The sequence below is a fragment of the Opisthocomus hoazin genome, chromosome 9, assembly GCF_030867145.1.
Source record: "Opisthocomus hoazin isolate bOpiHoa1 chromosome 9, bOpiHoa1.hap1, whole genome shotgun sequence".
In the NCBI taxonomy this organism is placed as follows: Eukaryota; Metazoa; Chordata; class Aves; order Opisthocomiformes; family Opisthocomidae; genus Opisthocomus; species Opisthocomus hoazin.
Genome location: NC_134422.1, coordinates 16,158,123 through 16,176,548, shown reverse-complemented (window position 1 = coordinate 16,176,548; position 18,426 = coordinate 16,158,123).

Sequence of the window (18,426 nt, the reverse complement as noted above, 5' to 3'; positions counted from 1 at the left end):
CTTGTGGATGAGTCCAGGCTTGTGAGTAACTCCCCTGCAGCCAGCAGAGCTACATCGGCCTTTGAAACCGTGTGAGAGTAAAAGCAGGTTCTCCCACTGTGTTCAGAGAAACAATCTGGGTATTCGATAGCATCCAGCATTAGTCTACCTGAAAGTCCCTGCCGCAGCTGATGAAATGTACATTCTAGTTAAATCTTGTTACCCTTTTGTCATATAGATCAGGGCTATCTAGATTCAGAACAGCTCTGTTAGTGAAAGGGAGAGGGCGGGGGAGAAGAGGAAACCTAGCAATGCGTGAAATGATATTTCAATGAGAAGTTTGCCATTCAGCTGACAGCTGAAATCTAAATTTCAGGAAGATGAGGAATGTGGAGTCATGTGGGCAGACCTTACATACTGCAGTCTACGATTCTTTCCTTCCTTCATTCAAAACCTTTTCCCTCCTCACTCTTTCTTTAAAACGATCTGGATTAAAAGAGGTCAGACAGAACTTTTCTGCTTTGCACTGCCTTAGGACAGGAGAAAGCTTCAAGCAGTGCCCCTGAGACTCGTTTGTGGTGAGTTGGTGTGCTCAAATTCACCATCCTGCTGTCACTAACACACTAGTCATTTACATGCAAGCAGCAATCTGGCTCTCATTTAAAATCCTTTGAAGAAGTTTCTAAGCTTCAGTTGCTGTAAAACATAAACTCTTTTCTCTCACCACCCCTTTTGACTTTAGCTGGCTGGTAGACTACTGTTTACTTGTCTTTAACCATGACATGAACTATGTCAGCAAAAATATACATATGTATTACTTAAATCCCATTTGCATTAAGTTAACACCAAAGTGTTGAAAACATTAAGGAGGCAGAGAAACAGAGAGAGAGAACTTTGAAAATATAATCTCCCATCACAATGCAATTAACCTGCTGCTCACTTTCTCCTCTATGGACTGTTGGAAGGAAACTTTGGTGTATTTATGTCATGAGAACATAAGTCTTTTTTCCTTCTTCCTTGTCGTATATCAACATCCAAACAGATTCCCAGTGATACTCAGCTGCTGAGTTCACTCTTGTTTTAAAAAATACCAGGCCTGCAGATCACTGGAAATTAGAAGAGTATTCCAAGGAAATATCACAACAGGCTTGGGCTAATTCTGTATTTGTCCCTCGAGGTTTGCTGTTGGGAAAGGATACTGTGGTAGAAACACTGTTAGGTTGACACTGCCCAGCTGCTGCTGCGTTCCTGTGGATTAGGGGGGCTTTCACTGAAAGGACCGGAGCATGCTGGTTTTGCTTTACGTGAGTGTCCGCATCTCCTGGCAGTGGCTGGCAGCAGGACTGGGCCCATGAGTCTTGATTTCTAATAGAGGGGGCACATTATGGCTAGATGCCAAGTAAGTGGTTCTGCAGGATCAAAATCCTGCCTTTTTGACTCGGTGGTGTGGAAGGACTGCCAAATATGGACACATGTTCTTTTTTTAATTCAAATGTTGAGACTGCGGAAGGGTAGCTGAAGAGAGCATAGGAGCTAAAGGCTGGTCTTCCTACTGAGAAATCACTTGGGTATATGCATTCATTTTTCTTACTCCACTGTTTCTGATCCCTTCCAAGTTTTTAAAAGTGTAAACACTGAAGATAGGTAAAAAAAAATAAACTCATAATAAACTGAAGTTTCCTGGGATTTTGTATGACATTATTTCCTAGGTCCATGTGAAGTCAAACATGGAACAGGAAGCTTGCCTGTTTTCCTAAGGGCCTCCAATGTAAATATAAGAAAGGACAACATAGACAAATGCAGTAATAGGAAAATACAGAGGAAAAGCATGACAGATTTGAGCAGTGGGTTCAGAAACTCAGAATAACAACACTTTTTATTTTTTAATTATTTTGCAAAGCAGTGTTCTCTAAAAATGTACGCACACAGAGGAAAAGTAATTTTCAAGATTGTTTTTTATAATAAATCTGTCATATGTCATCTCACAAAACCTCAGAAATCTCAGCTAGCTCTACTATTGATGAGTCTATGAGGCTGCGCAAATCACTTGGCTCCTTTTGCCTCCATTTCAGCTTGCGCCAGTGGTCTGTTCTGGATGATTCTGGTATTTGCCTCTTGGTCAAAGTCCATCTTGTCTATCTCCTTCTATGTTATGTCTGCGCAGCACATAGAATGACTGTGTCCCAGTCCTTTGCTGTCATTGTAATGCTAATAATAATGAATCATATTAAGAACAACTGGTAGCAAAAATAAGATGGAATTTTTGTAAGCCATAATACCACTTTCTGGGCTACTGATACTAAACTGGATTTTGACAGACAGAAATCAAAATAATGCTATTGGTTACAAAAAAACTGCACCAGTTTACATAATATGTAAGCTTCCTAAAAAAGTCTTGAGCACACCGCTTTTGCAACTATGAGTTTTTTTCTCATTTTTCCCCAAAGAAGTGGAAGAAAACTTACTGTCTGCCAAGAGGAGATCTAACATATTAAATTAGATCATGGACCAAATATATTAGATCAACATCTGTGCTCCCAGAAGAGGCAATAATACAATCTGACAGCTTTAGGATCAATCATCTTATTAAAATTTTCTTCTGTCTCTTTTTCCACTCTCTCTCTCATTCTTTGAAGGAGCTTGGCAAAGTTTATTTGTGTGTTTGTTTGTTTGTTTCATCTACTTCAGAATTTCTCTCACTAATACTTCCACAAGAAATAGATTTGCCTCAAGTAGCTTACATTAAGCTGAGACACAATAATGAATAAATATTTGGAATAAATAATGCACAATGTCTAAGTCTGATAATTATACTAATGATGACTGACATCCTCCTCTCACATTCCAGCTCCAAATCTGAAGACACTTAATTGACTGACTACAGATTTGGTGGCTGGGGGGAGGAGATGGGGAAAGATCCTGAGCTGCAGTAAGCTGTCAAATCTTCTCTGATGTTGCTTAAGCCTCTTCACCATGCATGAAGTCTGCTTTTGTTTATAGGACCCTCACTACTAGCTATAAAATAGGATGCTTTTTAGTATAAAAATGGCTCCCTGAAAATATTTTTTGTGTTGGTGGCTTACTGGGCAAGGAGATGTAAAAAGTCAATACTTGAGAGAGCTAGCTGGATGGTAGGAGGGTGCACCACCTCTTGGAGAAGTCTATGCCATGGTGATCCCCATTTGCTGCAGGGACTGAGGCAGGTAGGGCACTAACAGAGAGCAGCCCAGGGAAGCTGTTGCCGAGGTGTGGGATAGTGCCCCATTATATCCACCCCACTTTGCTTCTGTGCTGAAGAACAGTGGGTGGCCAACAAAAAGCAAATGCCTTGGATAAGGACCAGCAAATGAGACTTACAGGATACAGTTGAGCTCTCAGGGTTGAGTGGAAGGGATGGCAGGCTCCTGGAGTGCCCCTTAGCTTTGGCGTGTTAATGAAGAGGTGTTGCACTGTTCCACCTTGTGCTCCTTCACAAACGGGGAGCATTTCTTGCCATTGATAACAATGGTCATGGGAGACAGGATTAATACCTGGGTCTTTTCTAATCAGCTTCCCCTGGACTTGATGTTCTCCAGATCCAAACTGAAGGTGAGGGAAAGAGGAGTGAAGGAGTTGCAAACTCAGGCATGACCCAGAAGATGCAATTTCATAAAAGCCAGCATTGGAAAGAAGCTGCTGGCTTTTGGTCAATACGCCTAGGGTGATTTGGAGGACATTTCCAAAAGCAGTGGTTCATCTTCCTGCCAGTATCACTTTGAGCTCTGGCAGATAGGGAAGAGCTGCTTCACTTTCCCTTTGAGGAATGATTGCCTCCAGGCCACTTCACTCCAAAATTTACATATACCACCCCACCACCAGAGAATTCAGAGTACCAGAACCTCTGGGTTCCCCCTCTTGATGTAAAGATCCTTCATTGTGGGCTTTTTGGTTTGGTTTTTTTTTTTTCTTTCCCTTCTGCTGGCCGCTCTCACACATTCTGTATAAAGATGGAAGATGTTATAGTGGTTAGTGGTCAGAGTAACACCTGGACATCCCTTTCACAGTGGCCTGTTCAGGGCTATAAATTTTGTGGACTTTTTACAAGTACCATGGAAAGGATTGTGCCTTCGGTGTCAGGGATGTGACAACCATTTTAAAAGTTGGCTTTGTCCCTGATTGAATTCTAATGGAAATTTAAAAGCTCCCGGTTATTACAGGGCTGACTCTGAACCTGTGTGTTCTGGAGCAGATCTATATAAGAGAAGCACAGCAGGACTTCTTCAGGGCGGTATATAGATTTACCTGCAGGGTCATAGTCTTTGGTGAGCCATACACATCCTCCATTTCATAAATGCTTCAGGGGGACTATTCACAAGAGGGAAGATAATACAATGGTTTGCCTATACAAGCATGGCAGACAGAAACACAATGTGCAGCTGGAGAGTGATAAGGGAAATTTATTTCTTTTTCCTATTCCTTTTTACTTTATTTCTGCTGGATGGCAGTGGCAGTTCTCTTCATCAATACATTGCCTCCTCCTATACGGGGGCAAATTTTTCAACAAGCTTGAGCCTGCTGCAGGTAGATATTTTGAATGATCTGCCTCTTTAAAAGAACAGACTTTGAATGAAAACTGCTTCATGTTGGTCAAGTTACTGGAGTATTTTCCATTTTTCTGTATACTCTTCACCAAGCTACAGGACTAAGAACATTGTTCTGACTGTCATGCAGCTGTCCTAATCAGCTGGTGATTTGGAGAGATATGTGTCACCTGAACCACATTTTTTTCTGCTGGCTCTTATTGCTGTGCTAGATATAGTATTAAACACTTAACCACCCACAAGATTTCTGTGCAGTCTCTGCTTGTGTTTAGGCTGCAGATGAAGCAACGTCAACACAAGCATGATAAATTGGAGGTTTCTTCAGCAGAGCGCTTGCACACATACAAACAAACACTTCATTAGCAAGACGATAAACAAAACAAAGCCCACAGCAGTCCCCACAAATGTGTCAGTAAATTGCTTCAGGATGAGAAAACACCCCCCACACCAGCTTCGGGATATCAGGGAGAGTGGGAAGGTGCTGCTGGGCTGGAAGCATCTCCCGAGCTGCCTGTTGCCTCTTCGAGAGGAGCCTGCGGAGTGGAAATCCTTCCCTTGCCCACAGGGCAGGTCCTGCTGGCCCCTGTCTAGCTGCTGCTGGGCTCCTGCTTGATTCGGTGCTTTGCCTGAAAACCCATCCTGTGAAATGGTTCCAGACGAAGCAGTTGGAGTTAATGCACTCTGCTACACGTGGGCGCGCTCCGAGGACTGCCTGAGTCCCCCTCCAATTTAACAGCAAGTTTTGAAATTCTGCTCCAGGGACCAGTGCCCCTTAGGGAGTAGGGAAACATTCAGGTTCTCTTGGACGTAAGAAACAGTTGCAGGTAACAGTTCCAATGCTGTTCATCTTTCTGCAATCAATTTGGAGAGAAGGGCTTAGCAAACACACACAAACAAGTTCCGTTAGGAAGTATGGGGTTTTCCCTATGATCTTTTTCTTCTGATTTTTGACTATAATTGAAAATGTTAACATTTAGTCGTTTGCACCCCTCCCACAATTTTTGCTATTGAGCACAACAGAAAGAGTGATACCAATGGGATACAGCTGTGTTCTTTTTGTTTCCTCCACTTACGTATTTATTCAGCTGCCTTAACTTTGTAAAGAGTAAGGCAAAGTAATTTTCTCTTTTTTTTGCTTTGTGCTAAGATGTATTTTGAGTTTTTTGAATAAGTATTTTTACATTAGTTTTGTCTGAGAGTGTAGCTGTATTGATTTCAAAGGTTGTAAGTCTAAAGAAAAGGAAATACAAGAAAAGACAGGGTAAAAAACATCAGCTATGAGGCTCATTCATAAAGCAGAATTTGGAGGCTGAAAGTGGTGGAGGGTAAAATATTGAGAAAGTATTTAAAAAGGAAAAGCAAATGATATGTTAACACTCATGAGAAAAGTAATTCAGTATTGGGAGGTTTTAAGTATATTTCTTTTAGAGACATTTTTGAATGATTGAGGTTGGACTGTTTGATGAATAATTTTCTCTGTGGCTTATCAGATAACTTTCATATGCTAACTTTAGACAGTATAATGTTCATAACCTCTAGAATCAAGGAAGTCTAGGCTGTCTTCACTCACCCTTATCACTTGCTGATTTGAATTATTTTATTAGAACATTTCAATGAAACTAAAAAAAGGTACACTTCTTTCCAAAGAAAATTTTTCTTCATAAGAACTTGAATAAATCTGCCACTGCTAACAAGTTTAAATGTTTTATGCTACACATTATTTCTGAACCAATATAGCAAGGTAGGAACACTGCATTTTCTGGAAAGATCATTCACATACATTTGTTGTCTTATAGAAACTTTTTTTCATCCCCCCTGCTGCACACCGGGGCGAAGCTGGCTCTTTAAATAGGTAGAGAGTTACAGTTTTGGTTTTTGTTTTGGTAGTAGCTGTGTCACCGTGACCTGTTGCTGTCTGCAGGCTTCTCCCTAGTGAGTACTCTGTTTTGTTTTATATTTGGGTCTTTTTCTTCATGGTTCTTGAGTGTTTCTTAGCATATTGTCCCAAACTGCATGCATATCTCACTGAATTTGTTGTCTGATGAAATAAGTAACTGTTTGAAGTATACTACTTTACATAAGAAGCCCGAATCATTTAAAGTGAGAAAAGATTTTGTTTGTTTGTTTTACCGTTGAAGGCAGCTAGTACTTAAATATCTTGTGTAGTATGGTTTTTTTAAACAAAGGCATGGATTCAGGAAAATGTGTGTTGGGCTTGTAAAACAATCCTGCAAAAATATGTTGAAATGTTTGTCTTGATAGGTATGTTTCAGACATACCTGTGTCTCTTGGGTAGTTTTTTATATGAATGTATATGGTTTCAAACACTTCCTCTGTATTTTTAATCTTCAGATGCTTTGAAGATGTTTTTCATACTATGCAATCCTACATTTTTGGTACTGCCCCTTCAATCTTTCCTCAACTAGATCTTCCTTCTTTTTGCACTTCTTTTTGCCTGTCTTTAATTCAGATTCACAAAAGTTCATGCTTTTTGCTTCTTATTGCTCAAATCTCTTTCTATTTTTTTTTTTAAGTTTATATATATATAATTCTGCATCATGGGTGGGACTCAACTGATGTGCAGCCTGAAAATCTAAGTTCTTAGTTATAAATAGTCTTACTTTTCCAGCAGTTTTTCTTTCTTTCATTCCTCTCTTCTAAATGGGATCAAGTATGACTGGGAAGTGTTCTTACTTTTCTGTCCTGTAAAAATATTCGAGAGGGTTACATGGGCTTCTCAGAAGTTAATAAATTACATCACTGGAATGAATTGCAAAAAACAAAGAAGTGATCACATCAAAAGTGGCTACAGTTGTAACCTCATACTGGAGATGTTCAGTACTTTGTACCACATCTTCTTGTTTACTGTAATATTAAATCTAATGATTTTCAGGCATACAAGTAGTCTCTGCATGTGAGAAAATTACTGTTTCTTCAGTTCTATATTTTAAAATAAATACTACCAAGACTCATTGTTGTCTCAGAACTAACTCTGTTCATGGAAGTGTGATGCTTTCTGACTCTTACTGCTGTTAGTGAGGGTTTAGAAATAGCTATCTATGCCAGATGAATCAATTTCACAATGCTTTATGTTCCCTATGTGAGTCATCTTTCAGCGTCATTCTTTTTCAGTTTTTGTCAAGCATTACATTTTGTGTTTGCTTTTGGCATTATGTCGGGTGTTCACACCGTCACACTCTTCTTCTCACTCCCCTCCCCAAAATATGGTAGGATTTTTACAGTGATTTATTTAGCAGTTCACTGGGAATCTGACTCTTCAATTTTATCACTTGCTTTCAGTTTTGTAAACTTAGTATTGCCTGAATACAGAGAAGGTTTTGGCATTTAACGTACAGAAAACTGTGCTTAAAATACCATTACGATTGTAACAAACCAATAAACCCTGAAGAATTTGTTTGAAAGGTTGGAATTATGTCCTTAATTTACACGCTTTTCCTTCTTCTTGTTAAGGATAGTGGTGATGAAGTGTCATCCTTAACTTTGAATTGCCCAGCATCTGTTGGTTTGTGGCATAGCCAAACCCTAACATTATTTAAATGTAATTTTCTGCATCTGAATATTAAATGGTACCCTGAGGACTCAGTACAGCATCAAGAACTACACTAGTTACAAGGTTATAATTTCTCTTGTGCTCTTTTTGTGTTTGAACACCTAGCTAACCAGCTTAGTTTATTAAAAAAAAAGAAAAAAAGAGGGGGAGAGGGAATCCGGATTGTATTTGCAGAAATATTACAGAGGTAGGGTTACCAATCTATTTCTTTCATTTAAACTTTCAAGTTAATTCCCCAGAGCAAGGATACTCAAGTTTTCTCACAGCACTTCATGTCAGGTCTGCAAATCACAGGGCGATCATCTGATATGTTTTGGTCTTCCTTAAAAAATGAACAGCAAAAACATGTGCATATATAATATAGACCTAACATATGTCAGCTGAGGAACACTGAAAGCTGAAGGTGGTTTCTATCAGAAGAAAAGGGTGGAACTAATTGGAGAATAAACTCACTGCAAATCATCTAAGCCTGCAAATGGTGGCAGACTGCCTCTGTGTTAAGATTCTCTGTTCTTAAGTGCTGCCATGACTTTGTATGGTATTTACACAGGTTTAAATGGTGATAAATTCAGTAACTCTGGTTTAAATGGACATATGGGATTACTAAAATTTGGATTAAAATATTATTAAAAATAGAGCTTTTGACAATGTGGTTTTGGATCTTTTTTAGGATTTACAGAGGTTACTTTGCAAAAGAATCTGGACAGCTTATTTTGGAGCGCGCTTTTTTTTGAGAAAAACTCTTCTGTTTTCAGCTATATGAGCTGCTTTAATAAAATGTGAGTGAACTCTCTGTAAAAACTTAAAGTTTTATTCTTAGATTTCACAACTGTGACACTGCTTAAGATTTTTTTTATTTTAAAAAGAGATTTAGTATCACAGATACCTTGAAAATATGGTTTGGTTTTCCACTCTTAGGATATTTTTTTTTTTTCTTTAAAAGTCAGATAAATTTTTTACAACATTACAATCATTTGGCCTCAGGAAAAAAAAGATTGCTGATACAGTAAACAAAATTTGGAGTATTTCACTGGAAGTATTGCTTCTTTTGAATGCTTTTTCCTTCTTGATCACCAGGTAACATCAGCTGGCTGTTTCTCAGGGCAAATTCTAGTTTTGTCGAGGGGAAGAATATGCCTTGCTGAGGCAAAGAAATAAGAGCAATTACATTCTTTCTTCACATTCTCTGCACTTCTTCATGTATCTTCCTCCTAATTTTTCATTTTTCATATGTGGCCTGGAGCAGAATCTCATCTATTTACAGTAATGGGAAAAATATTGAAAAATAGCAGATCCTTTCCAATCTCCATTAGCTAAGCAATACGATGCATGTTGATAAAAGGTGCTGACAGCCTCTCGTAACTCGTATCTGGAGTATTGTTCCATAGCCAGTGTCAACTCCATTGCTCAAAGATCACCCTTGATACTACCACTTGAGAAGGGTACAGGATAATGTTGGCATGAAACCTGCAAGGAGCTTGATTTCACACCTCTTTCTCTTGTGTTGATATTTTTGTTTGAGTGATGTCACTGTCTTCGAAGGCAGAGTGTACCTCGGGACCCCCAAGTACCATATTATCTTTAAGTGTCTTTGATCCTGAGCAATAAGGACAGGGGAGCAAATCATAACTGGTAGAACCTGTTCAGAATGACACTTGCAGTGTCTGGAATCATCACTGGTGTAGTCTTGTTTACAGATACTGTTGGCTCACCCCATGCTGCTTTGTTAGACTCAATTTCTTTACAATTTGTGCTTTCACTGATCATGAGGAACCTCTTTGTGAGACCCATCCGAGGCCTGTTGATTTCTGGTAGTGTCCAAGGCTGTATCACTGCATGTAAACATGTGCTTGGCTGAAGAAAGTAAGTCACTTTTAAGATGAAGTAAAAGAGCTGCATATTTGCCTAGAATTACATAAGGGCAAACCGGTGAGGGCCAGTATGACATGTAAATACTTAGAGAAAACCAAATGTGAAAATAAACTGTGGTTTCCAACATATCTTCGTCCAGATGAAACAGAGAAACAGAAGTGAGCAACAGTAGTTTTCATCCTACTTATGTTGTTGTTTTCCAAGGTGTTATTCTGTTACGTGAGCCTGATGTGCGTAGCTATCAAAACCTTAAGGAACCATATCCAGGCAGTGGCTGAAGCTGTGCAAATCCCACTGAAGCTGGTGGAGGATACAGCTGCCAAGCTGTAGTTCAGACCCTTGAAAGGACTGACTATAGTGAGCAATAACAAAAGCATTAACAAAAGCAATTAAAAGTCATAATTACTTTGCAATGTCTATTTTAGGGAGACAGGTTATGTGTTGGAGAAAATCAAGCTCCATTTCTTTACTGGCAGTAAAATGAGACTAGTTAACTGTTGCACATCAGTGACTACTCTGGTTGGCAGCCAAAACCTATGTAAGTTCTCGTTTTTTTTTGATTGATGGAACTTTTGGTGGTGTTACCTCAATAGCAGTTATGCTGAGTTTTTAGTCTGACAGAAACTCTAATGAATACTTTTTATTAAAGAGTTCGGAAGGATCATGCACAACTGTCAAACAAAAAGCAGGATCATTGAAGGAAATTAAATTGCCGTACCTCATGCCAACAGGGGACTGTAGTCAATATTGACTCTGAAAACCTGGGTACTAAATTTAGACCACTGCATCTGCAGGAGGTTAGCAAGTAGACACCGAACCGAGATAATGAGTTTATGATTAAAAAAAAAAAAATCGCCTTCCCTGAAGAAGGAATTACATGAAGGTCTTTAGGAACCCAGTGGAAGGCAGGCTGTGTATAGCCTCTTAAGGTCTCACTGATGACCTCTACATCTATTTGCTTTGGTGCTTTACAGACAGGTGTGTATTTGCAATATTTTGCAGTCTGTCTGCAGCGCACTGTTCTTTCTCCAAGAACAAGAGGAGAAAATGACCATGCAGACTTCCAGTTTTTATTCATCGAAATGTTTTAGTTGCAGAGTCAGAGGCTGCTTGATTCTGCCATAATTTATTAATGTATTGATGTGTTGACCAGTTGATAGATTACGTTCACTTTAGATCTCATTCATTTTCACTTTAAGTAAATCCCGTGTTGTTTTAGCCATTTTTCAGTCTTTTGGAAAGATGTAAGTGGTGATTTTGAAGAAAACATAGATGTTTGTGCTTCTGGTCACTTTGCAAGACTCTCAGTGGGACTTCTGATTTTCATTCACACAGAAAGTCTTGGTTGTGAAATACTTGTATGGGATGCCTTTCTGGACTTCTGTGTTGGGCAAAGGAGGACTGCATGAGTCACCTTTATGCTTTGTTTATGAAGTTCTCCAAAGAATTTCAGTTTTACAATGGCTTTGCATGACTCATCATGTGATTTCTTGTAATGCTTTATTCTACTAGTTTTAAGACCACACTGTATAGAACAAAAAATACTACATTAGTTATTTTATTGATAGATGCTGTGGACCTGCTGGGAACTTGGAGAACAGAATTGATCTTTCGACTAACTTTCCTTTTGTGTCTGTCTTTAAGACCAACCTCATAGAGCAGACAACTTCAGTACTGGCACATGATCTTCAAAGAGATGGAATCATCTTTGTATACACTTTCTTTGAACTTTGAACTTTGCCTCCTTTGTGATTTTTTTTCATTGTTGTTTTCTTTTTTTCTTCTGCTCAATTCTCTTTTCTGTCTCAGGCCTTTCACATCCTTCCCATTTGAGTTTAAATGACTTGTATGTAACTTGCAATGTGAACTCAGATTTTCATTTATATTTGGCCCTTAATCAACACGGAGCAAAGCCCAATGTCAAATTAGCACTACATTGTTGTAGAACAGCACAGAAAAAAAAGTGTGTTTTCTTTTAATTTTTGTGTGATTCTTCTGCTCAGATGTGCCTGAAAAGGTGTGTATACATGAAATTGTATGTATACATGTGTTTGGAAGGCAGGTTGCCAAGGAAAATATGCCTTTTTTTTTTTTTTTAAATTGCATTAAGGGCTAGGAGCATCACACTTAGAACAAATATAAAAGTCACTGTTTGGTGGTTGATTTAACATCCTCTTTTCATTGTGGCCTAAGCCTATCCTACACAAGATACCTGGTCCAGGTGTTGCCTTGTGTTGAGGATAGACATGACACTAGAACTGCTGCTGTGTAGTGGACTGCAGTCTGGCTTCTTTCTCTTGTCTTGGACTTCCTTTGTACCGAAGACTAAAGGTTGGAAGCATATGTCACATCCTTGTGTTCAAATACAGCATATATGCATGCACACACGCAAACACAGCATGAGTTTATATGACAGTTATGTTGTTCTGATTGTTACCTTGGGGATACAACAGTTTCCCGCGGCCTCTCTATATGGAGCGTTTGGATGCAATGGTCTGGCAGTTGAGTAGTTCTGTAAAAGTAGAGTTTTTTGCCGTGCTGGGTATTTTGTTGCATTTCTCTGGAGAAGGGCTTTGGGTTTGGACTCCTAAAATACATGGAAGCCAGCATTATCTTTATAGTTATCTGTGCCTGCGGGTTGACTCCCCTGGAGAAGTCAGGCTCGTGAGTAAGGTTTGTGTATAAGGAAACATGCAAACCTGCATGCTTGCCATAAAGGAAGGCTGAGGAAAGTTTGCTTTGTATCCTGAAGTCTGCACTGCAAGAAAACAAGGAAAAGACAAAGGGCAGTAGGTGACAAGAGCGCATTCAGTTATTAAAAACCTATAGGCATCATGGGTTGTTATTTTGCCTTTTAAAAGAAGTGAAGTTTTGCAACTAAATGTTATATATGCTTTTGGAAAATATGAATGTTGATATTTGGAAAAGATTGTTTATTTTGTGAGACAGATTTTGCTGTTTTTTCCAATTCCTTTCCTCAAGCTCTGGTATATCACAAAGTTGAAGCATTGAGTAAACAACACATTAACTGTTTAAAGGCTAAAAAGTGTTGTTTTCCTAAAGACAAACTACTCGGAGCCAGTAAGACACTTCTAAGGACTTATCTAGAATTAGTAAGTTGAAGAAAATAATGTTGTTTTCAATTATTTTCAGGGTTGGAGCAGAAACATTATTACTGCGTAATTTGATTTGCGGTTTAATGCATTCTGTGTATTTTTACCCTATAACTTCAGTTTGAGTTATGCCCTACTTTTCAGACAGCTTTTAGCTTTGATTCAGCAGTCACAGATAATGAAGACTTTACCACATCTGTCAGTAGTTTTTCCTAATGGCTAATCACTTTGCTGTTAACAGTGTGCTTTGTAACTTTACTGTGATGATTTATTTTTTTCTCTCTTTTTTAAGTTTCCAACCATTGGCTCTCATTATCTTAAAAACTTGACCTGTTGGTTGTGGGCAAGTTGTTTTATAACGTTATATTGGTTGAATGATATTGAGAGGCTTTCTTTGTTTCTGCTGCTTTGCACAAGTGGTGGCTTGTCCTCTAATGGCTCTCACAGCTCTTCTGTAATTAAATTCGAGACTTGAGAGCCAGCATGGTTCCACAATAGCCCTAGGCAGGACCACAGGCCCTTCTTCTGCTCCCCAGGGTACTTGTCATGACATCATTTATCTATAGCATCTTGCTATGGGGTTGGAGTTTGTTATCTTTTTTTTTTCCACCAAACCTTACTCAGATAAGTAGTTGCCTCTGGGATTCTGATAAGTGTTGTGTTATTTTGGGGTTCACCAGGTGTTTTAGTGGGTCATGTGAAAATAGATGTTTGAAAAAACAAAAAAATTGTGATGAGTCCCCTTCTCCCTAAAAGTAAAATGAGGATTAGTTGAAATAGTGAAACACTCAGATTTCTGCTTAAGTACTATGTTATTCCAAGGCTCTGTAACTCTTTTCCTCTCTTTTGAGCCTCTCACCACAAGTAACCTTTTTTCAGATAAAATTCTTTAAAAATACAATTATCCGAACTCTCTTTAGGGTAAGCTGATCCAGTGGTTCTGCGCACTAAAAACCTCTGCTAACATATCCATTAGAAATGAATGAAATAACGGTGCAGATGAAGCTATACTAAAGCACACAATTAATTAGATTTCATTTTCTACTGTGATGGATTCCTGGAGCTCTGTGAGCACTGACCAAAGATACATTTGTTTTTCTCATGTAGGGTAATTGGATTACTAGGTAGTATGAGTCTTTAATCTTTGCTGATAGAGTGCGATAAATGTCTGCTAAATACACTGAGCAAACAAGAGTAGCTTAAGAAAAGAAGTGACAAAAAAGGTGTCATGAATACAGAGGTTTAAGTAATATTTCTTCTGGTGATGGAGAGGAAAAAGATGTTCTGTTGTCACTTGGCTGGTTAAACATACTGTGGCAATAGGGGTAGCTGCTTCTCTGCATATTTTAATAGTGTCTCCCAGTATGGACAGAGTCTTGAAATTGGGTTTCTCCTTTATGTGTCTACGTAAGTGTCTTGCTTTTCAGAGAATGGATGTCTGAAATACTTGAAAATTTTTCTCTGTGAGGAACTCTGAAATACAGATTGGAAAAATTGACGTGTTGGTAGTCATTTCTAGGGTTGAAAATGGACATTAGATTTTCATCCTGTGATCAGAAGTGAAAATATAGTGTGTGTTTTGGTATTTTGGGGGTGGGGGCCTGTGTTTGTTTTATTTTTAAGGTATTGGAACATAAGAAGAAATATGACCAAAATAAAATGACTTTACAGTTCTGGTAATTCAACCTACCAATCACCACCCTAAAAAAACTATGCCACTAATCTGTGACTAGTCATAGACCTGCATTCAAGTAAAAACAGAGCATGAAAGCAGAGAAAAGATTATGGGCTGTGCTGTTTGGTGGGGGAAAATAAATAAATTGGGGTTGTGCTGGTCTGAGATTGGAAGCAATTTCCTGTGGAAGACCTTTCTTCCTGACCTGTAATTTATGCCCTGCTTGAGTACTGAGGCAGAACCTGATCTCTTTTAAATACCTGAGAAGCACAGAAGGAAGCACAGACATAATTCCCAGCTGTCGGAAATACATGTTGAGATCTGAATGCCTCTGCAGAGCTCCAGGTCCTACGTAGCCAGACAAGGGGACTTTCACAGAATCACAGAATAGTAGGGGTTGGAAGGGACCTCTGTGGGTCATCTAGTCCAACCCTCCTGCTGAAGCAGGGTCACCTACAGCAGGCTGCACAGGACCTTGTCCAGGTGGGTCTTGAATATCTCCAGAGAAGGAGACTCCACAACCTCCCTGGGCAGCCTGTTCCAGTGCTCCGTCACCCTAAGAGGGAAGAAGTTCTTCCTCATGTTCAGACGGAACTTTCTGTGCCTCAGTTTGTGCCCATTGCCCCTTGTCCTGTCACTGGGCACCACTGAAAAGAGCTTGGCCCCATCCTCCTGACACCCACCCTTCAGATATTTGTAAGCATTTATAAGGTCCCCTTTCAGCCTTCTCTTCTTCAGGCTGAACAAGCCCAGCTCCCTCAGCCTCTCCTCCTAGGGGAGATGTTCCAGTCCCCTCATCATCCTTGTAGCCCTCTGCTGGACTCTCTCCAGTAGCTCTTCATCTTTCTTGAACTGGGGAGCCCAGAACTGGACACAGCGTCTGGCCACCTTCCGTCCACCTCACCTTAAAAGCATGTGAGCTGAGTGCTTAATTCATCTGTGGCACTTGGAAAACCTGGGCCTTCAAGGAGCAGATTTAGAGGACTAAACTTGAAGTCCAGTAAGTGGGCAGACCACCTCCAGAAGTATCGGTGTCCTGATGTTCCCTCATGAAGGCAGCTCTGGGCTGTGGGTGAGCTCAAGGGGTGGCTCATGTTCTGCAGGGTCAGATCACTACCAATTACAAATTCAACAGGGATTGTCAGACTCACTTGTTTAAGCTTGATTGAAGAGATATTCTGAATTTGCTCAATTTTAGGAATATCAGCAATAAAGAGCTGACCCACACCAGGCTCTAGAGACCAATTTCCTCTCTTTCTGGGTCATTTTGTTTGTGGCTGTAGGATTCTGGGAAGCATGTAAATATACCCTGAACTGTTTCATAAATGCCAGAGAGGTCAATCTTCTTTCCTTACTGTTTCACGAGGAAGTGATTGATGCTTGGCACTTCTGTATAATAATAAAACATTTTTTATGGTCAATAAATTTGTGTAATAAAAAATGCATCCCAATGCTATTATAGTTCATATTTCCACTTCAATAACTTCACAGGCTAAGATAATGTAAGTTTTGGTCATGCTTTTTTCCTTTTCAAAGAACAAAGACTTTGAAATTTCTTTTAAGCTACCGCATGTTAAGGTTAGTGTCTCCTTCAACTAGTGATTTCTGCTGGAGTCAAAACTGTGATTTTTAATTTGAATTTTCTATGGATCTTTGTAAAATAGTGTGGTCTGGGACTTTAAGTGGGTGGCAACTATTCTCATGTTTGGGTTTTTTTCTGAACACTTCTAATTACACTTGTATTATTTTTTTAGTGAACTACCCCACAAAACTGGCTTTCTCATCAGGTATCATTTAATGAAGTGTTTTGACACCTATAATCTAACTCAAAGTACAGTGCAATCACTGGGTAAGTCTTCACTGCCTCTACCAATATTTGAATAAAAACTTCAGGTAAAGTGATGCTATAAAAGCACTCATCTTTCTTCAAGGCATAGAATTTATAAGGTCTGAGATTTTCTTTGTTCTTTTGTATTCTTTCTGATTTTGTTTTTGCTGGCAGTCTTTCTTTCCTAACTTGGATTCAGACAGTAACAGTAAATGGGGCTAACAGAGGAGAGGACTCCAGTCCTATTTCCACTGAAATGATGACGTGGGTTTCTGATAAGAATTGTGCAGGCTCCTAATTGTTCATGTGAGGGATGTAAATGGACATCAGAGACAAGTTTAATGTGATTTTTCAGTCATAAAAATCCCCAACTCTTCCAGAATCACACTTCAGCTAGCTTTGGAAGTTAGCTTTAAAAGTTCTAAAGAGCCTTTGTTATTCTGCTAAAACTTCCTATCAGTGTTTCTGAGACTTTTGGATATGTTAGACAACGTTTTGTCGTGTTTTCCATGCAACCTTGATAGGTACGAATTCAGTTGCCAGAGCATAAACACAGTGATAGTGGCATAACCAGGCTCCAGCCAACCCTGCAGAACAGGGGTGGTTATTCTGTAGGTCCTGTGCCATATCCGATAGCGTCGTCTGCGGCATCTTAAGGGGTCTGCAGTAACACTTTGTCTGCTTGTGTGTCAACAACCGAATTGACACATCATTGTTTGCTTTTTCTTCCTTTTGACAATATGAGGAAAGAAATAAAAATAGTCTGGACTGAAAAAGCCCTGAATTTCCCTGTGTTATTCACTAAAAAATGAACAAGTTTTTTCATTTTTTCTTGATTTTATCCCTCTTTTCTCCCAAACCTGAAAATTTTGATGAAGAAAATGTTTAGAAGATGAGCTAGTAGAGAAACTACTCACTTTTTTCCAAGTCCACCTAGTAAGGAACTATTCTCTAAAAACTCATTCTGAAAGAAAGTTTCAAGGAATTTGTTCCCCCTAGCAGATATCAGGGATATACACTATTCTGATGTATTTTCCTGTTTGGGAATGTCTGTCCTCTTAGATTTTGCAGGGTTGGTGGTGTGATGGTGGGGAGACATGCACAGGAGACAGTGAGACAGGAGGAAGTTGTCAGTGATCAGGATCTCAGACTCTTCTTGACAAGGGATTAATCTTGCCAGGCTGAGCTTAACCTAATTATCCAGGGTCCTCCTGAGAGAGAAGAACATTATCCAGAAAACAACTTCTCCCATCATCCTAAGAAAGCTGTCTACAAAACTGGAGGCCATGTGAAACCAGCTCTAACATATCTCTCTTCTTTCCTCTGCAGTTGATTTTATGAGATGAAAACTATGACTTAGCACCTTTGTTTTCTGTTTTTATAAAACTTTAAAGATTTTTCTTCATACAGTTTTGTCAAGAGATGACATGTGTCCTCTGCTTCGTCCTCATGTCTTCTGTCTCATTTCTGCTTTCCTCATGTGTGCTGATGGAGTATGATGATGGATCCTACCTGAAAAATGTAGAATCGCTTTTCTAGACCTGTCCAGTCCTGTGCAGTAGCTCAGATCTCTGACTTCTGTCTTTTTCTTCTCGCTCCATAAAGGCCAGGGCAATACTTTGTGCATTTAGGCAGTCCTTCAACCTCACTGCAGCTCTGGCACCCCAATTTATAACCTATCACCAGCTGCTGCCCCGCTTCTGAACTGGCACAGAATAGCCACCTACAGGGATAATCGATGCCTCCAGATTCATCCACAAATGCCAGGGGTTAATTTAGGCACAGAATGCTAGTTCATAACGATCCCT